The sequence below is a fragment of the Silene latifolia genome, chromosome 8 (genome assembly GCF_048544455.1).
Source record: "Silene latifolia isolate original U9 population chromosome 8, ASM4854445v1, whole genome shotgun sequence".
NCBI classification, from domain to species: Eukaryota; Viridiplantae; Streptophyta; class Magnoliopsida; order Caryophyllales; family Caryophyllaceae; genus Silene; species Silene latifolia.
In genome coordinates this window covers 17,003,222-17,022,702 of record NC_133533.1, presented here as the reverse complement: position 1 = coordinate 17,022,702, position 19,481 = coordinate 17,003,222, and the positions used below count along the sequence as shown (strand labels likewise).

The following is a 19,481-nucleotide window of genomic DNA, read 5'->3' as shown; positions in this document are numbered from 1 at the left end:
ACGTTGTGAATTGTGATTATTCTTTTTTTTTTTCTTTTTTTTTTTTGGGTTTAGATGAGCGAACTATGTCGCGAATAAGAATCGAACCTTCAACTTCAGGATTAGGTTAAGAAAGTTCTTATCACTTGAGCTACGTAAATATGATCCTACCTTCGATTAATAGCGCATCGTACACAACCTACATCTAACTGAGCTTGGGTGTATTTTTCCTTAGTTTTTTCAATAAAACTTGTATATTTAAATTAGGGCTGAGCAAGTTTAGGTCCGGACTGAAAAAATGGACTGGACCGGACTATTTGGTCTGGACCAAACCCAGACCGAACTCATTTAGGTCCGATCCTTGCTCCTCATTTTTTAAAGTTTTGGTTTTCTGTCCAGTCTGGTCCAAGACTGATTAATTTCGGTCCGGATCAAATGGACCAAAATTTAGGTATATTATATTAATTTTCACAACTTTCCTTAAGTAATCAAATACTTTATCTTCAAAATAGTATTTAAACTTTATATTGGTGTTTATTTAGGCTAACGATACTTTAATCGACAAGTTCATTCCGGTTTAGGACCGGACCGAAAATACGGGTTCGGTTCAGTCCAAAGCCGAATGTCTAGGTCCGGTCCTCGGTCCACCAAATTATTTGCTTCGATTTTTGGTCGGGTTCGGATTAGTCTGATTTTGAACCGATGCTCATCCCTAGTTTAACTAGATGAGTTTATAAATAAAACTTTAAAATAAACCTCATAATCTTTAAGACAAAACCTGTAAACTTTATTATAAACTCGGATTATACATCACCAATTGTACTACAACGGTGATAGTGTCCATAAATTGCTGAGCTAACTCTTGTTCTTTCTTTCATATCTTACTAATTATCTTCTTGTCGTTGGGTCACAATCACCCATTTTGGTGAAGATAATCATGGTTAGTAATTAAGTAGCTCATGGTCTGCATTTGTAGCCCTTATATTAGATTTTTATATATTATTATAGTTGCTATATATTATTGCTGGGGTGTGTATATATTATTGCTGTTATAATTGTTAAGTCACCAATTCTACAAGTTAATTGTAGGATATATCTCGTTGTACACGGTTTATTTCAGAATATGATTCATATTATGCGGAAGAGAATGTCTCATAGTAAGAAATGTTGCCAATGTGCACACTCCAATAAGATACTCCGTATGAGGTATTATAATGAGATGATATCAATACGCAATGTGTACACTCCAAATAATGCACACTCAAAATTATATGTCACATTATTTTGTTTGCATTTATTTCCTACTAGTTGGTTGCACGGCACGCGATGCGCGCCGTCCCCCAAGTTAGTTTAATCGTTTACTTTTAAATGTGTAGTATCGACTCTTGATTTGGTTTGATTTTCTATACATTTTGAGTGCTATCACAATGAAAGTCTTGTCGTTAATTTTTTTTGGTTGTTCGAATCAATTGCAAGAAAGAACACATTTGTAAAGATTCCTTATCTAACTTTGTTGGTAACATGAATATACGACCTGGTTCGGTTGTCTGTACATGTTGAGTGTCGATCACAATGAAACTCTTGTTGTTATATTATTTTGATGGTTGAATCAATTGCAAACAAAATTATAACCATTCGTAAATAATTTGTATTTAACTTTGCTGGTAACATGAATATCCGAATATAACTACACTTTTTGCTTAGATGGTTAATTGTTAAAGAACACAATTACAGGGAATACATAAGACATTAGTATTATATTGTACTTTGCTGCAAAGTAACATAAACATCACATCTCCTCCTCCCCTTCCTCCTCATACTAATCTCTCTTCTCCCCTTAGCCCTCCTTACTCCTCCTCTTCCTTCTCCTTTTCCCCAACCTTCCTCACCCTCTACTTCGTCATCCTCTTTAACTCCCTCTTTTCTCTTCAACGTCGTCGCATCCTAAACCAACTTCTCTTCTTCAACCTCGTAGTCCTCCTTCCCTTTCCCCTTTCTCCTTCCCTATACCTTATGTATTCTTTATTTTCCCTTCTCCTCCACTTGCTCTCATATTACTTCTCCCATTTTTCCAAGTAGTCCTCCATATCTTTCACTTTCTCCTCCCCCTTTCTTCCTCTTTCCCTTTTCTCTTATCGTCCGCATCCTTTCATTTTCCCCTCTCTACCTCCTCTTCTTTACCCTTACTCTCTTTCTCGACCTTCATCCCTTTCCCCTTCCTCCTCCCTTATACCTTTCATTTTCTCTTCTCCTCCACTTGCTCTCATATTATTACTCCTCCAATTTTTCCTCGTACTACTCCTCCCCCTCCCTTCCTCTTATCGTTCACATTCTTCCATTTCCCTCTCCTTACCTCCTATTAACTTATAGATCTTGCTTATGAGTGTCTTAAGTTAAGACCTCTCACAATCATCTTTTCATGTTTAGCATTATTTAAATAAGTTGTGAGTGACTTCTTAAATTTAAGAAAGTCTTAAATAAGAACTTGTGTTAAAGCAATGGTAGCTCCAAAACAAATTGTAGTTAATCCATTTAAGCACGTTTTTACATAGAACTAAATCCCGAACCATCATAGATAAAAACAAATCCCAAGCCTTACACTAACATGTACAGATGGATAGCCATCACTCCGTATCTCTTGGCAAGCTGCATTGCGTCCCTGCCTAGAATGACAATTAGTGCCAATGCAAAAGGATATGCCAATTTCCTGCTTAAACCATTACAATATAGGAGTATGTGTCCAAAATGGTTGGATCTCTATCATTTACAACGGCACCACAAGACGGTAAACATAAAGTTTAATTGTGGCCCATCAACGCAGTATTTAATTGTTTAGAACTAAGAATTGTGCTCAAGCAAAATAGTACAAAGCCAAGTATCTCGGAGTTGCTATAACACTAAACTTCCTTACAAAACACAGCTTCTATTGATGCATTAAATTAAAATATCCTTGAGTCCCGTAAGAGTATGATTCTAAGTAAGAATATGATTCTACATAATATCAATAAATAGTCATTCCTATTAATCTTTCACAAAATAAATCAATGACAACCGCTATGATCTTCTATTCCTAAACCTATGGAAGATAAAAGGCTGGATGTATGACGTACGAATGCAACGATCCATGTTATGACATCAATCTGCAATATAAAAAAACGAGAAAAAAAACAATAAAAATGTAAGCAAGGTAGAAACCAAGTATACACTATGATAAAGTCACAATACTTCTTTAACCATGATGTTCCACCACCTTAGCACGTGACTTATAGACAAAATACTCAGTTTTCGATTTCGATTTCGATTTCCCACTGCTTCCCTCCTTCCTTATCTAAAGAAACCAAACATAGAGTCTCATCTCCTCCTCTCCCTTCCAATCTTAGCTAAAGCAAGCATAAACTCTTTTTGCCTCTATCGTTCTCCCCCTTCCTTCTCCTCTCCTCCCTCCTTACATAGGTTTGACACTAAATTACAAATTCCGTGAATTTACATGATTTAGGCAAGACGATATCCAAGTTTTTCAAAAGAGAAGTTAAAATACCAACATAAACGGTACCAATCTTGGCAAAAACAGAGGTCCCTAACAGGACGTTGGAACTTGGAAGTTAAATATCAAAGAGACAATCACCGTATCCTATTGCATTTTTCTAAATAGGTTCATCCTTATCGACTATATATTAAGTCTTAGAGAAAATTGTTGATTACAGCCTTTTAAAAATCACTTTTTGAAAATTACAGCCTTATAAATTTTTTTTTGAAAATTACATCCAAAATATTACTTTTCTTCTAAAATTGCACCAACTTGAGGTTTTTGGTGAATTTTGATGATGTTTTTATGATGTATCCTTTATTATTTGAAAGCCTACTTACCCAGATTTCTTACCTCTCCTTAACACAAACCAATTAATCACCCCAAACATCATAAAAACATCATCAAAATTCACCGAAAACCTCAAGTTGGTGCAATTTTAGAAGAAAAGTAATATTTTGGATGTAATTTTCAAAAAAAAATTTATAAGGCTGTAATTTTCAAAAAGTGATTTTTAAAAGGCTGTAATCAACAATTTTCTCTAAGTCTTAACATGAACTTCATTCTTTAAATAAGGGTATGAAGCTTGTCCTATAAAAGCACGTCATTTCGGTGTTATGATAGATATGCAGGTAGTCCTATATAAGGTAGAATCAATTATGGGTACATCACACATGTGAAGGCAATCTATTCTTGATAGTCATGCAGCTAGTTGCAATTTAAGCAAGAATCAATACAGGTACACCATATGCGAAGATGGTGTGAAAAGCATATGTGCTCACCAGCCCTCTACTTCCCTCCCTCTCAATGATCTCCTCTCTCCCTCACCATATAAACAAAACCAAACACCAATTTTTTTTTCCCTTTTCCCATATACCTTTTGGGATTAAGGCTCTGATGTTGTTGTTGTTGTTGTTGTTGTTGTTGTTCCCATATACCTCTTAATCCGAGAAAAAATAAACACAAATTGTTTTTCCATCCATCTTTCTCCTACTCACTTCATCTCTCCTCCCTCCATCCTCGAACCCTCTCTCTCCCCCTCCGTCATATGGTCCTGTCGCAAAACTGCTAATTACGTGAATTAATATGATTTGAGGAAGGCAAAATTCCAATTGTACCCAAAGCGAAGAAATATATCTCACATATAAATACTAACACTACATCAAAAACTAAGGATCCAAACGTGACCTAGAAAGTCATAGATTAAAGTGATAACTACTGTACCAAGAAAAGCTCAGTTTTAAAAATGGAAATATAAAACTCTTGAAATGGATAGCTTTTGCTTTAATAAAAAATAGAGAAAATGAAGTAACACATACTGGCTTGTCGAAAGATGGTCCGTAGAAAAGAATGCAGAGTTATAATTTGTTGTCATCCAAAAGAAAGGATGTTCATGTCCTGCAAAACATACCAAACATAAAATTAGTCTTAGAAGAGGAAAAGAAAAGAGATTACACTCAGATTGATCAAATTCCATCATAGATTCCTAAATTAGCTGTGTACATGCTATAGTTTCCAAATCAGCAATCTCACAATCAACATTGTGAAACATACCCAGTAAATAATCCACTATTTAAACCAGTGAAATTGACAAATTTATCAATTTTCAACTCCACTATTTCATAATCAACCTTATGAGATATATCCAGTAAACAATTCATGACCTAAACCACTGAAAATTGAGAAAATTTACCAATTTTCAATTCCTCCATCTCAAAATCAACATTCTGAAACATACCCAGTAAACAATCCATGTACGCCGACCTATAAGCCCACTTTCCATGGAACGAAGCTCATGGTGTAAGAATTTGATCAAAGCAAAAGGTGTGTCTAGGAAGCGCGGAAAATCAAAGTAAAAGGCGCAAATCTTTGACGGAGGACAACTTACATCTGCTCCTTACATGATGTGATAAATTTCCTGTACATGCAGAGAACAACTTTTGTTGATCTGACATGCTCATTCCGCAAATCCTTGTAAAATCGTTGTTCTAGGAGCTCGGTTATCTGACAAGTAAACAAATAATAAGTGAGGGACTGAACAACAATACTAAATTCTTAAACAATAACACTTTTAGCATAGGCAAGTAGTAACATTTACCATGTTTTTAGAGAGTCCTAAAAACTACAAACTACCCAGTTGATGAAATTAAGAGTACATAATGTAAAAATCCAAACTTTTGGATTGATAAACTTTGGTCATTGATAAAAAAGATGAAAAAATTAAAAATACCCCAAATAACATAAACAAACCAAATAACCAAACTTTACACTTAAAACACCATAAACAATGAGGCATTGATCAAAGCAGAAAGTATCCCAGAGGCCTAGCTCATGAAATTACCAGTAGATAAGGTAAAGATGGTCCAAAAGAGAGTAAACAACCAAAATGGCAGTAACATCTTCTCGAAAAGCTTTTAAGAATATTCACGATAACCTTTTCCCTCTTTAGCTCAGCTTTATCCTTCCCTTTCCCTGCTTTCTTTTGCTTCTTCCCTCTTTATTTCACCTGCTTCTATTGAGAGAGATAGAGAGAAAAATTAAAAACTATGAAAGACGCAAAATATAGAGCCATCGAAAGCGGGGGTTTCAAACAATTAGAGGGCTAAACCTTCACCATATTGAAATGGGGCACCTCAAGTGAAAACAGACATGCCTTTCTTAAACAAATTCGTGAATAGTAATTTATCATCTCAACATTATATTCATCGACTGATCATGCCAGTCAACTACTAACACTCGAATTAAGTTCACCCAACAAAGCCATAAACATAAGTAACTCTACTTTCATGGACTTGATCTCAATTTCTACAATCAAATATTCTCATCAAAACCTTCCAGAACTAATGAGATGTTAGTGTTAATAGATTGAAGAAAGTATACAATTAGCTGAATAAAACCGATCTTGGGACTCCAACCAAAAGCTTAAGCTTAGAGTATTAGAGTATACAACCGATCTTGGGACTCCAACCAAAAGCTTAAGCTGATGGTTGGAGTCCCAAGATCGGTTTTATACTCTTAACATTCTAACACCACTGATGCAGTATTGATACAACTCATACAAAAAACATATATTCAACCATTCAGCAGAAATTTTATGGGCCGTCTTCTAATTAACAAAGATTTAACCAAGATACACTTTACACTTCAGGTGATGCAAGCCTAAGTACCGATACATGAAACCAATTTACAGATCATTCAAAATGGTCCTTCACTAACATTTTCTAATTATCCTGAAATATAGCTCTTGGACGACACATTGTAGCTTAAACATTAAAAACAGCTTCAATCGCTATGGATTAAAATGTGAGGCCAAATATATAGTCCGCGAAAGCAAATGAATAATTCTTCAGTCTTAATTCCTAACCGACAAATATTTGGTATCTACTAATAACAAATCTCATTCCCGTGCACAGAAAAAAATCATAGACTACGTTTTTTCCACTATCATGTTAATGACATGTAATCAAGCTGTTGATTTGTCAACCATTGAAGTTCATACCTCAGCTATCATGTACGACAAATAAGCCATGAGCATCATAAGTGCAATTTCACGATCTGTGGAATGTCTTGCAAAAAATAAAGAAAGACATCAGTAAACTGTAAATGGATCACCTGTATTTAATGTGTATGTGTATGACTATCTGTTTGATAAGACTCTACAGAGAAAAATGTTATTCAAAACTTTTACATCAAGAAGCAAAAAGATGGGCCTGGTAAATAGTAACCCTCAAGGAAATGTTTCTGCACTAAACTCTAAATAAGTAGAGTACGTGTAGATACGGTCAATTTAAAGCAGTTAATGAAAATGGATAAAAGAAGCAGAAAATCGGATGGGAGATAAATTTTTGTAAATTTGTTCACCTTTCAATATAGAACTTCTTTATCAGATACGCACTCAATAGACCAACCTGTAATGTTAGATTGTAGTTTAGACCATAATTACATTACAGGACTTCAGATTTATAAGGAAAATCAGAAAAATTAATAGCGAAATTATGCAACAAAGAAAGACATATTTATCATAGCGGGAGAAAATCCTCCATATAGGAAACAAAGGGGGTGTCAAACATTTCCAATATTACCCTAATAATTCCGTTAGGAAGCATTGATAAGTAAAGTTCCAAGGTGTAAGACAATCATATGAAATACAAGGAACACCCATTATCACTAATATTTAGCAGACTGCCGAACACAATCCATCATCGCAAATGTCACTTAACTTTGTAGTAAAGTCATCAAGGGGCGATTACTCATAACCTGATTCAACCCATCAGGCCATAAGTACCAAATCGTCGTTGTGGCTCCCTTTACCCATAAGAAAACACATTCCTTTTGGAAGGGTCAGGTAGCATTCGACTCTAGTTCGAAGTAAGAGAAAGTCAATAAAAGCTTACTAATACTCCAAGAACTGTCTTTGGTGATGAACAGTAAAAAAGGTCCCTAACAATGCTAAGGCAGTCATAGTACCTAGACTGGTCCAATCAAGCGCTTGAACTGCATTGAAAAGAACAATGGAGGTTGCATCATTTACTACTCCCTCTCCAAAAACTACACTGTACAGAAATGGTGTTTCATCCTGATTTAGGACCTACCGATAACAAGAGAAATCATTAAAATAGTGGGGCAAGTCAAACTACCAATGGCTACTACGTATGTGTTTTTCTTTTGTTAATACACCTACCTGCAAGGTACAGACAGAATCTGTCGCCGACAATATAGCACCCATGGCTGCAGAAAAAACAATCAATCTAAGTCTACATATGGGCAAATGCAGAAAATAAAGATACCCTTCATAAAGCTTTTTATGATAGATTACCAAGAAAGGCATTAATATTAAACTGAGTCAGACCAATCTTCTTGAACAGAAATAATACGCCTGAAAATTCCAGGCAAAATCGTCACTGCAATGCCAAAATTTTATCACATAAGACTTCGTCATTTTTCGGAAGTTGATTACATAAAAAAGTGCGTAGTTGATAGGCAAAGTAGTTGATAGGCAAAGCTTCTGTATTTTATACTCAAACAAACCTGCGAAAGACATTACATTAAAAAGTGAGTAGTTGATAGGCAAAGTAGTGAATTAGCACTTTGGCGATGAAGAATGATCGAGAATGTGAACTGAGAAATCGGTATGATCTAAAAACATTTCCGTCTATCAAGCTCCATAATTCTAAAAGTAATGAAAACCTAAAATAGAAAGAAATAACAGTATACAAAAGAACAATTACCACCATAGATCAAACTAAAAAATATAAAGCAATTAAAGAGAAAAGAAGAAGAGGAGATGCAGAAAACGAACCCTATAGCAATTGTTATTGTTATTGTTATGAAAAGGAATTGCGAGTAAAGATTGGTTATGAGTAAATAATAAGGTAGAATAAGAACAACTATTATGAATAACAAAATAAGTAATAACCTAGGAATCGAAAAGTAGTGAAACGATTACCTGAGAACAATTTGTAAGTAGATGAACCGACCGCTCAATCAAACTCCGATGAGCCTTTCAACACACTCCGATCAACCTAGCAAAACCATTCGATTAAAAAAAAAGCAGGAAGAAACCCTACCCATAAAGCATGATAAATAAGATTCAAAGTGTGATATTCAAGGGAGAAAAACCAACCAAGTACAAAATTATTTAAAAAATGAGAAATTAAGACCTACTATTACTAACCTCAAATCGATGGTGAAGATTGAAGGTGAAGGTGAGATGAGATGATGAAGGGAGATGATCAAAACGATGGTAGAGGGAGATGATGAAGCAGTAGTTTTATGAGTGGTGAGAGATGAATAGATCCGATAGGATTTGATTCTGTAGATTGTTTGACGGATATGGATGGTCGATGAATTGAGTGAGATGATAATGAGTGGATCAGAATGAGGGGAATGATGAAGTTGAAGTTGAAGTTGAAGTTGAAGTTGTGGTTGTGGATCTGTGATTGTGAGAGAAGTGGAAAGGACAGTGAAAAGGCCAAAAGGAAGACATGTGAGTAGTGGACTGGACACACCCAACGCACAAACCCGCCACAAAAACAAACCCGCACAAAAACAGTCCAGCCTAGCCCAACTCTGTGACACTATTCATTATACATGTTACTATTCATTAGTGAATAGTAGTAGGGTGTTCATACTTTTAAGGAAGGTGAAAGATTTGTGTTGACTTGAAATATTCCCAACGGATAATAGGGCAATTTTATTGGGGTGGATTGTAGATCCGTTCGGATTTTTGTTTTATCCTGCTCAAGTATGTCCAGACTTGAATCTCTGATCAATTATTTAAGAGATAAGAGCCTTATTATGACCCAAATGCTTTCTTCCTCACTCATGCTCGATTACCCTCTGCCCTTTGGACCACGCTTTCACAACCGCGACATATCTAATTAATCGCTTACCCACACCCACCCTTGACAATTCATCTCCTTTTCTAAAATTCTTCGGCCACCCTCCCAATTACACCAAACTCCGAAGTTTTGGTTGCCTCTGCTACCCATGGCTTCGTCCTTACACAGCTAACAAACTCGAACCTCGGTTCAAACCTTGTGCATGTCTTTGTCGGTTATTCACCCACCCAGAGTGCTTACTATTGCCTCGATCCTCTCACCCACAAGGTTTGAGTTTCTCGTCATGTCAAGTTTGTCGAACACACATTCCCTTACCCAAATCTCCTCCCACCCAACACGCAACCTCCAGCTTCCCTCACCATCCACGATTGGTTCCATGAAACCATTTCTTCCGCTGCCTCACCGTCATCATCACCAACTCCTAATGATCCCACTCCCAACGACCCAACCTCTCACAAACACCCCCACCCCTGCTTCTCCCGCCTCACCTGCTTCTGCCCGTAAGTCCCCTGCCTCGCCACACATCACCCCTACCCTTGTTTCTTCATCACCCACGTCCTCTGCCGGGACCCCACCTCCGCCCCCACCACCTCCACCACCTCCTCCTATGCCCCGTGTTGTCACCAGGTTAACAAACAATATCCGTAAACCAAACTCAAAATATGCTAAACTCGCCACTCTCCTTCCTCCGTCTAAACTTCCTAACACTACCAAGCAAGCCTTGGTCGACCCATTGTGGCGCGATGCTATGCTCGCTAAATGTAACGCCCCGTAAATTTCGGACCGTTAATATATTTCGAAAATAATTAATTAATTAAGTAAAATTTGATATTAATGTATTTTAAGTAAAAATAATTCAAAGAAATATAATTTTATTATATTTTGAAGAAAAGTATTTATTTTGATAGTTTTGAAATGTTTAAAAATAGTTTAAACCGTGTAAAATCTTTTATTTCAAATTAAGGGCGTATCGGGGGGAAAATGACAATTCTTTTGAACGTTGGGTAAACGAATTTGGAAATGGGTCGTATGAATACTAAATTTCCTTGTAATCTCGTGTTTAAAAACTTTGGTCTTGTCGGAATTTGTATTTGACTTACGGTTTTAATTATTATCGAAGCGAGTCAAAACCGACTCGAAAAATCCCGACTCAAACCCGATCTCCTCCTTTCCTTTCTCCCTTTCACGCGCACCACCCCCTTCCTTTCTATTTTTTTTCTGGTTTTCTTGTTTCTTCAACATTCTATCTTATTCCAAAGATCAAAACACCATTTCCATATAAAATCAAGCTTATTTTCGACACAACTCCTTCATTTCTTAGCGGTTTTTCACGAAATTTACCTTTCCGGAATCCCCTCGCCGAGATCTACAACTTAGTATGTTCTAATTTCAGTTTTCATTAAGTTGTTTTAAGACAAAATTTCGGTATTTTCGGTATTTGTGCTTATTTATGGTGTTTTTATTGTTTAATTAGGTGAAGATTTGGAAGGCGAGTTCGGGGACTCGTATATTGTAGAGGATAGCGGCTAGTTGTTGTTAGGGTTTCGGTTTTGAGGTGCTAATTGCTCTTTTTCTAGCTTAAGGTAACTTATTTCGAGTTACTCGACGAATTATCGTCACAATCTTTGTTGTTTTTGTATGTTTGGTGATTTTTGTTTGAGTAGTAGTTTTCACATGTTAAAATTCGTTGCATGCATGCTTAATTTGTGCCTTTTGTTAGTTTAAATTATCAAAGTTGAATTGGGGACGATTAATTAATGTTCAGACGGTCTTTTACTAAACAAAAATGGAAAAAAATGGTGGTGTAGGGGGACGGCCAGCAGCCGGCAGGCCCACGGCAGCCCACGGCCGGCCTTGGGGTTGGCCCGGGTTGGTCCGTTGCTTGTTTCGCGGTTTTCCTTGCAAAATTTGTCATTTCAGGTTTATTAATGACATAGTTAGTATGAGTACACTTTAGGAATTGAATCATATAAGTAATAAAAATTATGTTAATGGTAAAACTATGCTTATGTTAATAGTTATCACATGTTAGGATAGTTTACAAAATGAATTTGTAAATAATAGGCTCAGAATGAATTGTATAGGGATAATTGTAATGTTTTGTTGATTGTGCCGAAAACTGAGCCTTAGTCCCTTTGACTGATGCGATGTCAGTTAATTGAGTGATTGGTCAACCGCAATTTAACCCGTACCTGTCGCAGGGCTGGGGTTGCGGGTAAAAATTCGGTTGTATGAATTAGATAATCGGCCTTTTTCTTGTTTTAGGCCATTTATCAAGCTTTAGTTCACATGTATAGCTTATTGAATTTAATATTGTCTTGTATTGTAGAAATGGCCCTAGTTTCCCCGAAGCCTTTAATATGGTTAATATTGTTAGAATTGAAATTTGGTATTTAATAATTATTGAGGATACTGTTGGATTTGTATGCTGAATAGACATTTATATAGCCTTTCACATGATAGAATGTTAGAATTTATGTTGGTAAGTAGGACTCTTTGCCCTCTTATGGTTAAGTGGGTGTCTTACTTGACTTGTGTGGTGAGTCTTGTGTGGTGTGGGCTAAAGTATTCAAGCTGGGACTAGCTGGGACTAGGTCCTAGGTGAGTATTTCGGCCTTCATCATAGATAGGTCTTTATAGTCTTTGACGAGTATATGTTCACTGCTTGATAACCTTTGTGTTCCTGACTAGTGGATTTATATCCAAGTTGGGGCATGACCTCAGTTACTTATTTTGATAGTAAGGGGTCAGCTTAAGTACTAGCCAACCCTTTGGTGGACTCCTTAGGGTACTCACTTTGTTTTTAGAAAAATAGTGGGTCTTGGGTGCGGTGGTGTGTATCCGCATGTCTAGGTCTGCGCAGATTTTAGGCTAGGGTTGTGTTGTCTCTTGGCCATGTTTTATTAATATTAACTGTTGAGCCAAGATACCGGTTCGATTACCTTCCCTACCTCGTGGTATAGACTCGAGTTACAAAGTGACTATTGACGGGACTAAGAACTTATGCCTGTCTTTGATATATTGCCCTTTCTTGTTTGATGATTCTATGAATCATAGAAGGTGAGATGCAAGCCGGCTATGGTTGATAGAGTTTGGATTACAATTTGTTAAATTTTTCACATGTTAGTTTAAATTAGTCAATTTAGCATTCATATGTTAGGATGCTTGGAAATTAGATGAATTATCATATAGTTTACATGTTTTACTACATGTTACATTAATTATGACGATTCGTGGCTGGGAGGACTCGAAGTTACTCCCCACTGAATTGTGGCTTTCGTGTTTGTATAAAATGCGATTGACAGGTTGTTGATGCTTAGTTGGGGTCACAGACGAGCTAGTGAGCAAGGAACCTTAGACCTAGTTTGGCTTTCTTTTGTAGAAACCTTTTATCTTTTGGTTATGTATATAACCTTTTAACTTTTGGTTTTGTATATAATTTGAAGGGACATATGTCTCCCTTTTCTATTTTGGGTTGTATCATTATGTATTTTCTTACCTTTAGCGGTGTAAGTAAGTTAGATTGTTAGCAATTGCAGGTTTTGGCACCCGTCTATTGGGAACGTTGGAAATGTTGTGATTGGTTTAGGAAAATTTTTGAAATTACAGGTTTTTGGCTAGTTGAACCAATTACAAACATATCCTACCAGTTTTTCCGTAGAATTTACGCGTTTAACTATCGAGTTATTTAAGGGTGTCTGATGGTATCAAGCTATACCTCGCAAGTGCACGATTTTATCGTTGTACACTATTAAGGGTCGATCCCACAAGGAGTTGAAAAGATTACTAATTGTTCTAATCCGATCGTTTAGCTAAGTCGAAAATAAAAGATGAAGGTTGTTATACTAATGCTACCTAAAACAAAATGAAATGCAAACTTAACAAAAGCAAGGAAAATAAGCAAGAACGAAGGATAAGTTGTAAATCAAATGATTAAACGGCCTAAGACTCGGTTCTTCCCTAAACAATTCGTAATTCCACACAATCAAATCTCTAGGCTAATCACAAGGGTAGGAAGGTGAGGAGGTGACAACTCTAATTCGCCTAAGACCCCCCCTCTCGGGTTCGAAATAGGACACTAGTACTACCCACCAACCCCCCTCTCGGGTTCGAAGGTCGGAATCCCTAACTCAATACCCGACTACCCCAAAAACATGCATTATTCCCAAGGTAGTCCAATATTTGCTAAGGTCATTAAGCTCCGTCAAATCCCGGGTCATCCCACTCCCTCTCTCGAGGGTCGATTTCAAACGCTAGCTTAGAGGTGTCCTACCCCGGTTCTCCCTTTCGGTCTCAACCAAGGATAACAATAGGGTCAAGTCTCGGGTATCCAAATCACAACCTAACCAACTCTCGTTGGTGGTCAAGGGTTGTAAGTCAACACTACCCAAAAGTCAACCCATAAACCATGTCAATCCTCTAAACTACCCTCACCAATTTCCCCAAATAATTAGCCTTTATGAAATTCAATTAGTGAAATTACTCATGTTGGGTCAAACCGAGCCCTAGTGGGAGACTACTCACTAATCATGGTCCTAATTGCAAAATAGACAATAAAGATGGAAACTTTGGTCACAAACATGGTGGGAAGATGAAATTCACTACTAAACATGCAACAATCTAACAATAGGTGTAAGGAAAGATGATTTAATCTAATAACAAGGGTGATTAAACTTAAAGACACAATCTTTAACCAAATCAACTCAAAGATTAAGTCTTTGAGGACAACTACCCAAGGATGCACAAGTGAGAGAGAAACAAAGGAAAGATGAACAATGAAAAGGGTGAACAATGATGAAATTAACAACAACAAACAAACAACACCAACAATCTTAACATAAACAATCTAACAAACATAAAAGAAGAACAAAATGTAAACAAATGAAAATAAGGAGAGAAATAATACCAATCCAAAACAAGGAAGGAAATAGGATAGAATAAATAAGTATAAACTTTCAATCTTGTTCTTACAACCCAACTTCAATCCCCAATTAATTGAAGAACTAGCTTAATTAGGGAATGATTAACAAAATAATTAACAAAGTTTGAAACTTGAAAGGGTAAATATTCTGGATCTAGGGTTGTGTGTCAAAGGGTTTAAGGAGAGGGGTATTTATAGGCTTGTACAAGATTAAGAAGAAAAGAGGAGGAAAAGAGAGAAAAGCCCAAATCCGCAGGTGCTGCGTTTTGTCGGTGGACCGGCTGCCGGTGCTCCTGCCGGCAAAACCGCGCAAAGAATTAAAACATCTGGCATTCGTGTTTTGCCGGTGGACCGGCTGCCGGCCTGCCGGCAAAACACACTCTTCAGCATTCTTCTCATTTGTTGATGTGTGGAATGCCGGTTGACCGGCCAGGTGCTCTACCGGCGAGAGCCAAGCTTGTTTTTCACCAAATTCTTCAAATAAATTCCACCTGCTGTGCTTTACCGGTGGGCCGGTTGCCGGCCTGCCGGCAAAGCACATTCCTCAACTTTTCTTCAAAGTCTTAAGTGATTCTCTGGGGTGTGTTTTGCCGGTGGCCGGACACGGCTGCCTCCGCAAAAACACACTCTTCACCATTTCTTCACCTCTTCTTCATGTAAAGGCAATGGGGTGCCTTTCTTGCCCCAATTTCTCCATACTTGGGTCGTTTCCTACAAAAGGACACACACGGTAACAAGTACGGGTATTGGGCACAATATGCAAGGAAAAACACCCGAAACCGACTCGATATGAGTCGGTATGCATAAAAGAAAGAGGGAATTAGAGGTAAATTAATCGTATATCAAACCTCCCCACACTTAAGCCTTACTCGTCCCCGAGTAAGTCCCAAAACCAAATGTACAAAGCATTATTATGATGGATATGAAGAGTGGATGCACAATATAAGCATCACTCAACTAAACTACTACTTAAGCCGATCGAGTATTAGCGCACTTAACGCCCCTTCAACTCACAATTTGACACCCATGAGGGGAGAGTGCCCTATTGCAAGGCAAGTTGGGTCTTGCTACAAAACTTTCGACACATTCATCATGAAAGCACGTAATCAACAAGTAGAATGCATCTAACAAAAAGATCCACTTTCCTCATCTAAGTGGCCGAATTTTTCAAACAACAAAACACGGTCTTGGTCGGGAGTACCGCCTCAGAAGTGCCAATTGAGGTGCCAACCCCCTAAGTATGACTCAAGCAACCCTCGCGTGACCAATGCTCAAGAAACACATTCAAGAGCGGGGAAAGGGAAGAAAGGGCAAGTCCGCCGAGAATTACAAAACCGACACAAGATTCAACCAAAGGACCCATGACTAAGGAGACCAAGGCAACGACATCCTCACGGTTTTCACTCGTCACTCAATGAAAGAACAAGGTGATTTTTGTGACAAAAAGTAACCAAAATCACTCAACTAACTCGACTAGCGAAAACGTGCCCGCAATCTAATGTGTAACACCGTCCTATGTCCAATGAAATGCAAACAATGGGAAAATGCACAAAACATGAAGCAGGGGTTACAACGGGGCTAAGGAGAAGGTCGAAACGGGGTCGGTGCAAGCACCATTTGGACATGTGGGGCTCAAATCAAGAATCGTCGACACATCACATCCCATTTCTTATTGCAACACATGAGACACGTCTATGCCCTAACATAGCAATGATGACCAAAACTATGCAAAAATTGCATAAACCCAACTCAAGTAGGAAAAATTTGATAAAACTCCTTTTATTTCAACAAATGGTAACGTCTACACCGTAACAACGACTCGGTTTCCCAAGCCATGCAAAAAATGCGTAAACCCGACTCATCTTTGGAAAAACATCAATTTGCCCCTTTTTATTTAGCAACGGCTTTTTCTACCCCATTAAATGATGAGTAGGGGTGTTGCTTGCCTTTTTATTTTTCTTGACAACAAACAAATATATACAACACAACTCATTTTTTTGATTTTTCATGACTTTTTCACTTTTCTATTTTGTTTTTCATCTCTCTCTTTTTTTTTTTATATTTTTTTTTTCAAAACCTCTTATTTGTATATAAAGCCAAATCATACCAAATTCCGACCCAAATGGATATGTATACTATCCATCACTATGTCCCAAATCACCTCCTACAACACAACTACAAAAACCGACCAATTCTTGATTAAGGAAAGGTGGTTATGGGAATGTAGCTATCTAGGTGGGTTTGCCAAATGAAAAGGGCTAAGCTCAAGGGGGTGAATCAAAAAAAGGAAACAATGTAGGGAATAAAACAAGGCTATTTGGCTATGTGAGGTTCATATAAACTGATTTTTGCTTCATATCATATACACAAAAATGTAATGCAATTTCATGATCTAAGGACGATGCGACACACTTATGCGTAATGATGTGACACGCCTCGCGAGGAGACTTACTCTCGAACCTAGATGAGGGCGGGGTATGAATGTACCCACCCTAGGAGGCTCTACCCTTACCTTTGAGTAGCTAAGTCGAGCCAAAGGTCTAGTCTACGGCCCTAGGTCTCACAAGATCGGTCCAAACTCATTGGTCAAGCCCTCCTTCCTCGGCTAACTAAGAGGCCACGGGCGCGATTCACGAGGAGGGGAAAGGCACAATTGGGCACATTAGTTCATCATGGGGGTACTTGGTTCCCTTCCTTTGACCATGCTCTTCCTTAAAAACTTATTTACAAACTCAAATGCAAAAGAAAGAAATGCAACAAGTATTTACATGTGAACAAATGCATGCGGAAATTTAAACAAACATGAAATGAAACATGCAACAAATTGGCTAACCCTAACAGCACATCAACACCAAAATTCCAAACGGTCTCCCAAGGAGACACCCAAAGCAACAAAATTCCCATTCTCCTTCAAAATATGCAAGATACCAAAAAGAAAGAATAGTAAAAGGAGCAAGAGATAGGAAGGATTATACCAAGCGGTCTTCTAGCTCCCTTTAGCCTCAAGTGGTCAATGCGCCAAGCCAAAAGGTTAGACAAAACATATATATACAATGCAATTTTTTTTGAAATTTTCAGAAATTTTTCAATTTTTAGGCATTTTCTTGAATTTTCTTAAATTTACAAGCATTTACAAATATATACAAATATTCACAAGAGTGATATTTCCCTCCCCACACTTGAGATGTACATTGTCCTCAATGGACAAAAGCATAGGGAGTGAATAAGAAAAAGAAACGAACATATTTTTTGATTTTTGATTTTTCAAAGGGAAAATAACATAGTTTTGTAATTTTTGGTTTCGAAAAATTAAAAAGACATATTTTTGGTTTTTTTTTTTTTTTTTTTTTTTTTTTTGATATGAGAACTCCCTCCCCACACTTATTTATTTACATTACTTCCAAATGGAAATAAATGTGTGGAGGGAATTCAAATTAAAAGCATGTTTTTGTTTTTTTTTAGGCCCTCCCCACACTTATTTATGGACATGGGAGGGCAATTTAGTGAAAGAAAATAACATATTTTTGGTGGTTTTTGTTATTTTTCAATTTTTAGTTGGTTTTTTATTTTGAAAATGCAATGCATGCTCTATTCTACATGCAAAATTGAAATGACAATGCAAATTATGCTAAGTGAATGCAATTACTAAATGTGACAATATATTACAAAATTGAAATCTAATGCACTCTTATATGATGCAACTAAATGAATTATCAACTAAATGCATGCGAAAAATTGAAACATGAATGAGAAATTTGGATAAAAGGGAGGGATCATACTTGTCATTTGGATTGATTATGAGGAGCATACCAAAGGCTCTGGATTTGAAAAGGGAGTAATAATAGGCCATCAACTCGGCCTCTTGGGACTAAGACCCCATCACATCATCAAAATCTTCATCATTGATATCATCTCCGGTATTTAAATCGGAGCCTTGAACTAAATCCTCGGGGTTGAAGGTGAAGTTACCTCCACTACCGCCGGTACCCATGAGACCTCCCGTGAAGTCTCCGCTCATATTCATCACGCCGCTATCTCCTCCCGTGAAACCACCACCGGATCCCGACGCACCCGCATCACTAGCAAAATAGGGCCGAACTCCCCCAAACCATTGGGCCTCATGCCCCTCCGGTCTAGACTCGGGCATAGGCGGGAAAACGGGTCGCGCAAAGTAGTCCGGTTGGAGGTTAAGACCTCCGCGGACCATACTCCCATCCTCTCTCGAGTAGTTCCCATCGGGCCAAGTGAAGTAGGAGGGGTGAGGGTGCTCATAACCCACGTATTCCCGTCGACAAAAATCATCATAGATGGGATAAGTACCGGTAGCTTGATCATAATATATCCGGTCCAATTTTCGCCCCAAAATGTCCCTCTCACTAGCGGCTTTCGCCGTGGCAATGTCCATCCTCTCCATCCACTCGGTGAGAGATGGTGGTAAGGGAGTGTAGGAAGGAGGGTTCGAGGAGGACCCCTCACCTTGTTGAAATTGCCACGGTGGAGGTTGATGAGTTTGCGGCGCGGCGTATCGTAAGGAGGAGGGAGTGTCGCGTCTACGGTCCCTAGAATAAACCCGTGGAATATTGGGAGGAGGTTGGTCGGCGGGAGGGTCTTCTTCAATATCAAGGAGATAGGACTCCTTGTCCTTTTCAATTTTTACCGCGGTAACATTTGGAAGCCGGATGGAGTTTTTGTGATTGATTTGCCAATATTCAAG

General features: G+C 37.8%; 1 pseudogene; it reads right to left on the bottom strand.

Annotated features, from left to right (window-relative positions):
- Window positions 1-2,510: 2,510 nt before the first annotated feature.
- On the bottom strand, window positions 2,511-8,546 carry LOC141594780 (sodium/hydrogen exchanger 3-like; annotated as a pseudogene).
- Between the last annotated feature and the right edge of the window lie 10,935 nt (window positions 8,547-19,481).